This window comes from Heliconius melpomene, chromosome 12, assembly GCF_056956725.1.
Source record: "Heliconius melpomene rosina isolate 202511_hmr_F chromosome 12, ASM5695672v1, whole genome shotgun sequence".
NCBI lineage: Eukaryota > Metazoa > Arthropoda > Insecta > Lepidoptera > Nymphalidae > Heliconius > Heliconius melpomene.
This window is the reverse complement of record NC_140400.1, coordinates 16195412-16207814: the sequence shown is the minus strand read 5'-3', so window position 1 is coordinate 16207814 and position 12403 is coordinate 16195412.

The following is a 12403-nucleotide window of genomic DNA, read 5'->3' as shown; positions in this document are numbered from 1 at the left end:
TTTTTGTTTCTACTAAGAAATATTCCGAGCATACGCGCTCGTACCCTTCAACGGAACCGGCAAGGTCGTATTAGACTCATCTATTAATAAAATCTTTTGTGTACAAAATATAAAACGACCAACCTTTTATATCATTTTACGTGGAATTTCAGTTATAATTATCATAAATAATAATTAGCGCTGAATACAAGCGAGTCCATTACACCCGAGGGTGAGTTGTTTAAAAAATAGGTGTACTAGAATACTTTTTACATAATTTTACACTCAAAAATGTTAATAAAATGTGCTATAGAATATTTTTTATTAGTCTGCCGCATACAGTGGAAGAAAACTACTAATACGTCACTACGTTCTCCATATCGGATCCAGCTTTTTATGTTGATTAATACAAGTACTACCGAACTCTATCAACATAATCATAGAAATAAGAGACACGAGACATTACACAAGAAATTAAGGGTGCAGTAGGACAGTGTCTACTGTAATCGTGATAATCGTGGGTTCAATCTCCGCTTAGGGGAATCGTTAAATTTATATTATTTTCTTTTCCCTTCCGGCAGGCAAAGCGAATCGTCGTATTGCGGCAATCAACACGCATTATCTCAATCTCTTTTGCATGCTGATTCCATAAGTTTATATTTCGATTAAGTTATTTTGTATTTAGATATATTTATTTTTATATTGCCTAGATAAAAAAAAATATTACTCAAGAGTTATGCCATTTATCAAGTAAAATAGACGGGATAAAATAATAAAGTGATTCGTCTCTAGGTTCTCTCTATCATCTGTTCTAAATATCATTTCATAATTTTTTTGTATCTTATCGCTTTCCATCTTTACTAGTAAAAAATATATACATATACCCAAAAAATATTTTCTTAAACTAAATATAAATGAAACTAAACAAGCTCACTAAAACGTGTACGCTTCAGTAAACTTAACGCACAGATTACGGCGTCTAATAAAAAAGGCTCCCAACAAAATGGAGCAAAAAATCCGGTAAAGGTCAACTGGACTTCACAGGTGCCCTAAAAATAGAATAAAAAATACAAACTATCACACACTGACCGGACAAGTAGGGAAATAGTGAGTTAGGACAGGAGCGTATTGCGAATAATAACCAGTTTTTTCCATTATTTCTTTTTACATTTTAACCAGTGGTTAGTTATTGATGCTGGTTATTTAGAAAGTATTATATTTTGTATTTTTAAATTTTTACAGGCCTTCGTGACGCATTTTTCCAATATCTGATTATAAAATCGATCGTTATGGGTTCGGTCCCCATTTGAGGTGTCGGCTGAACTATGGATATTTAAACTATTTGCTTTTGCCGCTCCGGTAAGACTAGGTGTCTACACAATGTGACCCGTCCTGCCGACCCTGCTATGTTGAAAATTAATATATAAATCATTCATATTCAAAGAATGTTTCCCAAATTTCTTATTAGATAGAACACGCGTAGAATTTTTTTAATATATTTTTTTAAATTTTTTGTAAAAGTTTAAAGATTTTTTTAATATTTTTAATAAAATCTTACTAGACCTTAAAAAATCTTGTTGGAATTCTTGTGCTTCAGCATTGTGTGACGTGCACTTATATAAAAATGCTCTTGATTATCAATTAATGAAACTATTATTTCCCTTACGTTCAGATGTATTATGTTTTTTGCCGATAGATGGATTTATAAATTTGGCGTACGTGAACTCGAAGATTACTAAAGTACTGGATGTCGTGATCACTATAATATTTACGAGTTTTAAACATTAATTTCTAAGTAATATTTTGATTTCCTTGCTGTTGTAAGGAACGGAGTGTCTTACTACTACGTTCCTAGGTTCCCACTGCCTACCAAGTTATGTTCGGGATACAGGGTGACGCTAAAAACAATAATAGCAATTTCTATTTCCAAATAAAATAAAACAAACCTTTAAACTAAATACAACTGAACTGTCGAAATCGCTAATTTGAAATACCTAATAGGTCTGAAACGTCCAATAGCGGTTAGTTCATACAATTTTAATCAGAGAAGAACGAATCTATCCAGTTAGTTGTCTATATGTCAATTATAATATAGGTGTACGTCGATTGGTTTTGTATTTTTAACCTAATTGTTGCTAATTGCATCTGTCTGTTAATTAATTTTGTATACACTTTGCTCTGGTAGTACGGTGATGTTTGGTGACAGACTGACTGTTTCAACTCTTCATGATTTAACGTGATTGAAATTATTGTATTGCTTATAAAGCTTATGCGTTAGATTTTTTAATTGTAGGGTTCCGTACCTCAAAAAGTAAAAACGGAATACTTATAGGGACACTTTGTTGTCCGTCTGTCAAGAATATTTATCTCGAGACCGCGTGGAATTATTATCGAATATTTAGATCTATAACTCCTTGAAGCACAGAAAACACCAAGCTTCTAAATCAACGCAACCAAAAGATAAGAGCATTTATATTGCGGTTTATATTAAATTTGCCGCGTAATCAAAACCTGTAAAGTATTTAGTGGACCTACAGTTTTAAAATTTGTAGCGAAATGACAACTTACACTACAAATAAAGGAAAAAAACCAAAAATAAAAACTTATTCATATTTCATAGAAAATAATAATTACAAATTTTCATTTTGTGTATATACCCGCAAACTTAAGTTCGTAACTTTTTAAACGTCGCGTCGTGTGTTGAGTGGTGAAACATTCACTGTCACGCTTTCCATTGTTTCTATTGCCCTGAGAGAAAAAATGAAAATAATGAATGCCCCCCAGTTTCGATGCAACTTACAGACATTCAGACATGTCTCAAAAAATAGTACATAATATATACATTAAAATCCTACAATTTACTTACACAAATATCCTAATAATCAATCTTCGAGTTCTAAACAAACATTATTAAACGTTTTATGACTATAGTATACTATAGTGTAGTATAATATAAGCATTCAACACATGCGCAAGCGCATTAGACCGATAGCGCAGGGTTGTCGGCCGCACGCCCTTGTTAGAAAAAGGACGATTCGTATAACCATACGTGCTACGTGCTGCGTGCTAGTGACTCCGACTTGGAGATGCGCAACGATGTGTCATTTAGTGACTGGAAATTATGTAGCTTAGTGATTTCTAGACTCTGGACTGGTCTATGGATTCGACTCTCCTCTAAAGCAATTATTTATTTGGTATTTATTTTAAACATGTTTGATATATTTTTGTACAGCTTAAATTATTTAAATTGTAATACCAATTTTTATTGTAATTATAAATATTAACTACAAGCTTTAAGCCCACGATAATATAGTTGAAGTTCCAGAAGTAACTGTGCCCGCAGGTACAGTGGGTTTCATCACGAAAACGTCTTATAATATAGCTTCCTTGATAAATTGCTTATTCATCACAAAAAATATTTTCCAATTCAAATCATTAATTCTTGAGATTAGCGCATTGAACCAAACAAATTCTTTAGCTTAATAATAATTAATATTGGTGTAGTACCTACACGTTGATAAAAATTATCGAGAGGGATAACCACCGTTTTTTTTAAATATTATATCTTTTTGCTTTACGCTTTGTCATGCATAGCAAGGTAGGTATGTCTATAACATAGCATGGTACAATGGGACACTTCGTTTTCCACTTTAATTTTTATTTATTTTTTTTTTTTTTCAGCTTTACGCTGTGTCCTGCATGTAGCAGGGTAGGCAGAGGGAGCCTAATGTTAAGACGCTCTCCTCCCTTTGCCATATTCTGGAGGCACTGTGTTGAATTATGTTGAAGTATGCACTTACGCAACGCTTTGTCTCGAGACCACAGCGAAGAGATTAAAATATTAAACATTTCATTCCCTCGAGTGGGAGTCGAATTCACAACCAGGTCGCGTTCACATGCTCGTGCCCCTGCGCCACGACTGGTCCCAACGATATAATGAAATAATTATCATTAAAACGATATAAATATCATCATAAAACTAATTTATTTTGGGCTTTTGCCCGTGGAAAAAGTAGTGTCTGAACACTGCTCTATTACTCTACCCATCCTACTATGTGAGAGCTGCTAAAAATATAATTTATATTTTATTATTATTACACGTAAAGAACCCAAAATGTTTTGGTATAATCTCTAACAAATAATCTTCGCTACTTCTCGTCGTATACGTGTACGCACACATGCGCACGCGCAGGTTCGTAGACACTTTTGTTTCGGGACACTCGTTTGAGGCGAGGCTTAGGCCTTTTTGTGTTTAGCTTTTTATTAAATGTACTGAATATTTTCAAGCTTATTTAGTTATATTTTAGTTTAGATTTTTTAATGTAGAGTTTTTTTTATTTAATGACTTTGTCGAGTTCAAGTTTATAGTCAATGGAGGGTATAATAAAAATATATTATTAATATAAGAAAATCCCATTTTTTACCGATCGGGACGATCGGGATGCTGAGTTTTGTATACAAGAATATTAAAAAACGAAAATACAATAAAGAAGAACCTCTGCTTGCTACAGTTGTACTAATTTTTTTTTGTGCTAATACACAAAAACACAATGAACACAATGTTTCGAAATTTCGAGACCTTGCGTGTTGAGTGAAGGAACATGAGGATCGGTAAGAAAAGTCTAAAGAAAAGCAATTTATTTCTCCAAGTGTGAATCGAACGCACAACCATCGTATTTACAGTGTTTTACGCTGTGGCGCATTACGACGACTTCAAAGAGGAAAAATATTTGAATTAAAAAAATACACCCGATCATTAATAAATAGCCTTTCAAATGCATAAAACAATGTTGCTGATGAAATTTTTAATGTACAATGCAAATATTGGCTCGCAATTAGGGAAGTGTACCCGAGGGACGTGAGTTCGCATCGCGATTGGGGCCACGTTGTGCTGCATCCGAAATTAGTTTCTAAAATATTGATAGGGCATTTAACTCTATTGATTTTTTTAGGTAGATAAACACATCTATTGTAGGGATATATAACGTTCCTAGCTTTTTTATTCTTTTTTGTAAGTATCGGAGTGCCTCACTTCGCTTCGTTCTCTGTGTTATATATCGAAAAAACCTTTTTCGAGGACAGTCGTGTTGCAGGGCCACAAAGTGTGCTGCTAAATCGACTGGTTGTGGGTTCGATCCCCGCTCGAGAAAAGAAAATATTTATTTAAACTTATTTTTTCATTTCTTCGCTCTGGTGTCGAGGCAAAGCGCGGCGTTGAGTTCCACCACGCTATACCTCCAGAACTCGGCGGAAATTGGGGAACGGAGCCTGCCTATTTTTGATAACCATCAGTATCCGTCCTGTGTGTCCGTAATTGATGAAGTTATTTTTGAATTCTAAATATTATCATGTACCATGGTATACGTATTTGTATTATTATTAACAGCAACGATTAATGATACGTAATATAAACATTCAACTATCTTCAACATATTTTCTTTTTGGGTAGTTCCCGAGGATAGAGCGTCCAACCAAACAAGCTTACATATAATTTAATAAAGAACGCATCATTACAATCTTTATTCAAAGCATTCAAAATCGCTAATAGATTCGGTCTAACCAAATATAATTCACCTTGCTAGTCCCAATGACACTACAATGATAATTCGTACAATTTAACCTCTATGACATTGGTCTAGGCGAACAGACGGACAAAAACATTAGATTCATATGTACTATGTATACGTATGTATATACAATAGTGAATCTTTGCATGTCATTCGAATTTTGTGAATATTTTATTTGTTATAGATTTTAATTAGGTTTAATGATATTTTATGAGGCCAGCCATGGCGCAGGAGCACAAAGTGTGACTGTAAACGCTACTGGTTGTGGGTTTCATCCCTACTTGAGGAAATTAAATATTTATTTAAATTGTTATATTCATGTCTTCGCTCTGGCACCAAGAATCCGCCATTCAACACGCAATTTGACGAGAATTGGCTGGAAAGTGGGGAACAGTGTCTTAACACAAGGTTCTATCTGACATCTGGCCATGCGGGATACTGCGTGAAGATAAAAAAAGAATACATTAAAAAGTATATAGAAACCTTGTGGCATAATAAAATACTTGTAGTTCTACTAATATTCACACATACGTATTTGTTTTCGTTATGTTATGCAAACGTTTAAAAAAACCCAATGTGACCTCCAGTTTACGATGTCTAGCTCATCTAAGTCTAATTTTAAAAATGCAGGTACAATTTTATATTAGTGACAATTTTAAGAATAGGAATGCGATATCAAATAAATGAACTAAATATAAGACATTGAATATGAGGTAGAGACTCAACGCCGCGCTTTGCCTTTAAATTTCTAACATAAGAATACTGTCAATAGACAAGTGCATATATACATACACATCTCAAAAAACTCTATCTTTTTCTAACGGTTACAACTTATAATATATACAATTGATTTTCAAATCGCGAGGATCCCTTGGACTCAAGGTTAGATTAGTATCCTGACCTCGTCCACTGCCTTACTTTGGTCCGCAAATGCAAAGAATACACGATTCAGTATGTTATATTAATGTTTTTAACCGAGAAAACAATGTATTTTTTTCAAAAAATAAAACAATATTATTTTGTTTTATGTGATTTATGTTATACATGAAGATTCAAAAAGGTTTATCTATTACTGAAACATGTGTAGTTTTCATAAGTCATAGCATTGTAGACCAAGAAAGCTTTGTCAAGGCACTCCAGTCTCCAATTTCCTCCCAATTTGTATAATATTCTTTTCCACTCCTGCGTGCTTTGCTGACCAAAGCGACGACGAATTGAAAATTATTAATTCCCTGAGTAGGAACTACTAACACTGTGCCGCTGTGTCACGACGACCTTAGCAAATCGACTTTATTTTTTTTAGCTTCACCAGGATAGGCAGAACCTGGAAACCTAGTGTTAAAGCACTCCGTCCCCATTAAGAAGAGAAAATATAAGCAAACGTAATTTTTAATTATTAATTTAATAATATTTTTTTACAAAGACAATATCAAAAAATGCATGTTTTATTTGGATATATGTAAATGTACGTTATATTAAAAAAAACAATAAAAATCATAGATGATTGATAATAATATCTTCTATACCATCGACAAGTCGTAAGCACCCTGAAGCTATCTGTATGGATGGCTAGCTAGATGGTTGCACAGGTTAGATTTAAGGATTTTTGTTATATTTAATTATTTTCTTGTATATTTCACAATACGCAAAAAGCAATTTCGTGGCGTTCAAACTGTCGTAGATGCCAAGCAGATGACGTCACTCCTGCACGCAAAGTGACTAACTAGTATCTCAGTATTAATAATAAATAGTCAAATTCTGTAGACAAAGCCGGATTTGAAGACATTAATTCTATAAAAAGCTCGTTTTTTCCTGTCTCCGTTGCAATTTTTCAAAAAAACCTTATTTCTTGACTCGGGGAAATTAGTTATTTAATATTTTAATTTTCTCGCTCTGGTAAAGACAAAGCGCGGCGTTGAGTTCCACTACTCAACCCAAAATTCCCAATAATTCAGCGGTGCGTGGGAACGGAAGTATCTTAACACTAGGTTCCTTTAGCTTACCCTGCTGTAAACGAAATACAGTGTGAAGCTACGAAATAAAAAAAAAATATAATCTAATAGTTGGCTAGTGGGCGAACACCTACACATAAGAACATTACACATGTATGTGTGTGTAAACATAGATTGACTAATGTGTGGGACCTACCACAACGCTACCTGACCTTCAGCTAGCGGTCACTGACACTCGAAACATGCAAATGTATATTTATTTATATGTTAATAATGTCGATATTAGATTATAATGTTTTTTTAATGAAAATACTACATTTGATGACTGGTTGAATTATTTTCGAGAATCCTAAAGTTCCAGAAGAAAGAGCTAGAAAAAAATCGTTATTCTAAAATATAATTTACTCTACATTTTATATATTCCCGCTGAAAATGAAATATATTGCCTTTTAATTCCAGTACTTTATCTGTGCTCTGTCTCATAGTCACTAAATAACGGAAGTAGGTATATAAAACTAGCGGCCCGCTCGCGGTTTCACCCGCGTGAACTATGTTATTATTAATTTCTGTCTCCATGACTACGTCCTAGTGACGTCTATGCAAAATTTGAGACTCCTAGCATTTGTAGTAACGAAGTTTCATACAAAGTTTCGACCCCAAAAACAACCCCTTAGAAGTCGAATATTGCAAATTCCCGTCTTAGCGATCACCTACGTCCTATAAATAACTCCTATGCAAAATTTCAGATTCCTTGTAGTTGCAGTTTCTGAGATTTCGTGATGAGTGAGTGACCTTTCGATTTTATATATATAGATTACCTATATTTTTCATTAATTTTATTATACTAAGCACATGTTCAATATCCGCAGGTTCCGTTTAAAATACCAAGGCAAACAGTTAATTTAACTCTTATTTATAGATAACGTGTGTTGGGTCACGAATCTCAACGCGACACATAGAAAACTCACATTTATTTTAGTTTAATTAATTTCTTACTATACTTTATTTAATAACCATTAATAAGACTTGGATGAATATCAAATATTAACAATGGTATTAATGAATATCTCAAATAACCAATACAAGATCTCCACCTACATGAAACCACTGTGGCATAATGATTCATAGCGTTAGTTTATTTTTATGAAGTAAGCAAGTTTTTTTACGATCACAATTTAATTTGGTGTCAACGTCCCGGCGAGGTCGCGCGGACGGCACTATTGCTAACAATGGTCTAGGTCATGTCCGTTTGAATCAAATATTCTATATTAATTTAAATGTTTGCCTATTTGTTTTGTTTCGAATAGGTATAGAACCACCGTCCACCTTCTCCCTAATTTTAGAGATCTCGCTTTCACTGGCAGAAATCAATTCGCGTTATGTCTTACTTTAGTTTACTATTGTTGAAGAATCGTTTAAAAGAAAATGATATCTTAGGTACATTTTTTTCAGTTTCACGTTGTGTCGCATGTTGTAGGATAGCCGAGGGAGCCTAGTGTTAAGACACTCCGCTTCTATTGCGTGTTTAGTGGCGGAACTTAACGTCGCGTTTTCCCTCAACACCACACCAAAGAATCAATTCTTCGGTCTAGTATTGAGGAATATTAGGCGTACATTTCGCATAATAATTAATTTGTTTACAAATGTACAAATCAGTACAAAAACACGATGCTTATGCTCAATTGTTATTTTTATACGTTGTTTACGAAAGGAAAGTACAAATATAACAATTTATGTATATACTAGTGTTTTGTTGCAGCTCCATCCCCGTGGGTCGAGCTATGGCTGTTTCTTTATATCCGGTTTAGGCGGGTAAGCGTGCAAAAATATATTCTTTTACTACAAAAATCGGCTTTTTTGTCAGCTTATTTTTTTTTCTCGCTGTATCCCACATATAGCAGGGCAAGCAGAGGGAATCTTGTGTTAAGATATACGCATACCCCACTTTTCACCGAATTCTCGAGGCATTGAGTGTTGGGTGGTGGAACTCAACACCTCGCTTCGCTTTGTTTCCAGAGCAATAACATGAAAATATAAAATAATTCTTTTCCCCGGGCGATGTAGCTACTCCATCCACGACGAGCTAATATAATATACATGTATACAAAGTATTATTTATTAATCTTTCTCAACTTGACTCTTTCCAAATGTTAATATAATGCATTTATATACAAATATCATGAAGATGCAGTAAATATCTATTTTGTTTATGAACGTCAACAAAAAAGGAAATTTATGAAATTATACAACGTATATGTTGTACATTAAAATATGTACACTTACAATACTTACTTTATACAAACAGGCAAGACTCTATAAGGATTAATTAATTGATATATATAATTGATTAATTAATTTTAATTAGTTGTAATAAAAAATATATTCTAAATTAATAAAAAATATATGATTAAAATACGAAAAATATAACTTTTTTGACAATTGCTACCATTTTTTTGCCACGTTGATGAAAATAGAGAAGATGGGAATTAATAGATATTTCTATGGTCAATAGATTAACCCAATAAAATCTGGCCAATAGTTTTCCAACGACGTGCCCTATTTTGCTAGTGTATCTAGTCCATAAATTTATTGAAAACCTTCCTTTTTAGTTCAGATTAGGTAAATTCTAACTTAGCAACCAGTTCAAGGTTAATCAAAATCAGTTCAGTAGTTTTTGAACAAGGTTATATGCATTTCTGGAAGGGCCATGGAAGTGTCTTAATGGCATCGGAGTTTCTTTACACTAGGGCTTTAAGCTCCCTCTGCCTATCCTGCTGTTTAAATTACCTCAAAAAAAACTATACCTTAATAAAAAAAATGTAGATAGTATAAACCCTATTAGTGTAATATATGCAAATACATTGCTCGATAAAGTAGCGAACATGAGGATTAATGTATCTAATATTTTACATAACAGGTTTTGTATATAGTTAAAATGCAAATTTCTAGTGCGCTTTTTAAATTTAAAATTCGAAAAAAAAGACAAATGTATTATCAAAATGTGCATTGTCCTTATATCTAAAATAAATGACTGAACGACTGACAGACAACATTCTGTCATTCTGTTGAGGCAAAGCGCAGAATTGAGTTCAGCCACTCAACACGCAACACTAGGCATCCTCTGTCTACCTGTCTACCATGCTGCATGCGGGATATAACGTGAAGCTAAAGTAATATAGGTTAGGGAGTACTACGAGAAGATTCCTCGAAATTCATATGAGAAGAAAAGAGATTTCAATGTTATATCTCAAGTAACTTTTAGTAAATAGGGTGATTACACATGGGACAAAGCGTGCGACTGCAAACAGGTTGGTTCGATTCTTATTCGAGGAGGAGGAAATGACTGACGACATGAATATTTAACATTTTTATTCTTTCTCGTTGAGTTCCGCCACTCAACACACAATGCATCCAGAATTCGGCTAAAAGTAGCAAAAAGTGTAGGTAAGATTGGCCCAAAATTTGCGTTTTTTGTATTGTAGGTATACTAATAATTATTAATTTCTATTTTTTATTTAATAATTCATATGTACAAACAGTTATACCTATGTGAAATTTAAAAAATCAAACGTAAAATGAAGGAAAAAAATATTATTTTTTCAACGGTATTATAGCAACTTAACGTAACAGCTCCGTCACTTATCTAGCGCAAACGTAGACCTAGGTCGGGGCTTAGACTCGGCTATATACAGCTTGTTTTGGTTTAGTAAATGGTCAACTTTATAAAAAAAAGTCAGTCAGTTTTTTTGTATTATTTTTTCCTATTATATAGGATCTACTATACATGTTTATAAAGAAAACAATTGATGTTATTTTTAAACGCTCTATTAAAAAAGTTGACTTACGTAAAACAAATACGGTACATCGAATGTCTTTATATAAAAATAGGCCATACTTAATTATTAGACTTACAGGTCAACAATATTTTTTTTCAATCTGATTTATACATTTAAGATAATAAATAATTATAAAATTTGATGAAAACTTACTACTTTATTTTTTGTCTACTACTGGAGGTAATCTAGTGTTAATACACTCCATACCCGGCGCACCGTTTAATTGCGAAATATTGCATGTTGAGTAGCGTAAATCAACGCTGCGCTGAGTCTTATTACTATAGCTAGAAAATGAAAATAATTCTCTTTTTGCTACCTAACTATTAGTGATAACTATTTTCAAACAAATAAAAACAACCTGTATAATATATAGAAGCGTTAGTAATTCTCTAAGCATCTCAACGAGGTCAGTGTTTCGGGAGATGAAATATTATTCGAGGCCAACACTACGCAACCAGTTATAGACGTTAGGCCAATGACCGTCTAACTGAAGTGTCCTAGAATTGTTATTAAATTACAGCTTCACGCTTTTTCCAGAATAGAAAGAAAGAATTTACTATTAAGACACTCCGCTCTCAACTTTTCAGAATTTTTGATATTGTGTGTTATTTGTAGTGCCTGTAAAAGCATAGAGTTTGGGCTCTTTAGATTCGCCTTGACAAATTATTATGTTCATTTCTCTAGATCAAATTGAGGCCAGTCGTGGCGTAGGGACACAAGAAGTATTACTCGAAGATTTGAAAAAACTGGATTTTCCATTTCACGCCTCAAAGTCGCCGCAAACAAAGTTGCATGCGAAGACTAGTTTCAATATAAGGACAGACAGCCAACATAATTTAAAACTGAAGTGTTATGCTTATTTCCTTCTACGAATACGTAGACCTTGGTGGAGTGAACTCTCCTTGAACTCCCAGCTAAATATCCGTTTGGACGCTTTGTATTTTGAGAAAACGGTTGTACCTACTTGCCGGTTATTATTTACTTTGTTATATTATGTTAATTATCAATGTGGTGGTCGTTAACGTCAGACGTTAACGTGAGACAGTGGTAGTAGGTTCTTTTTTGCTAA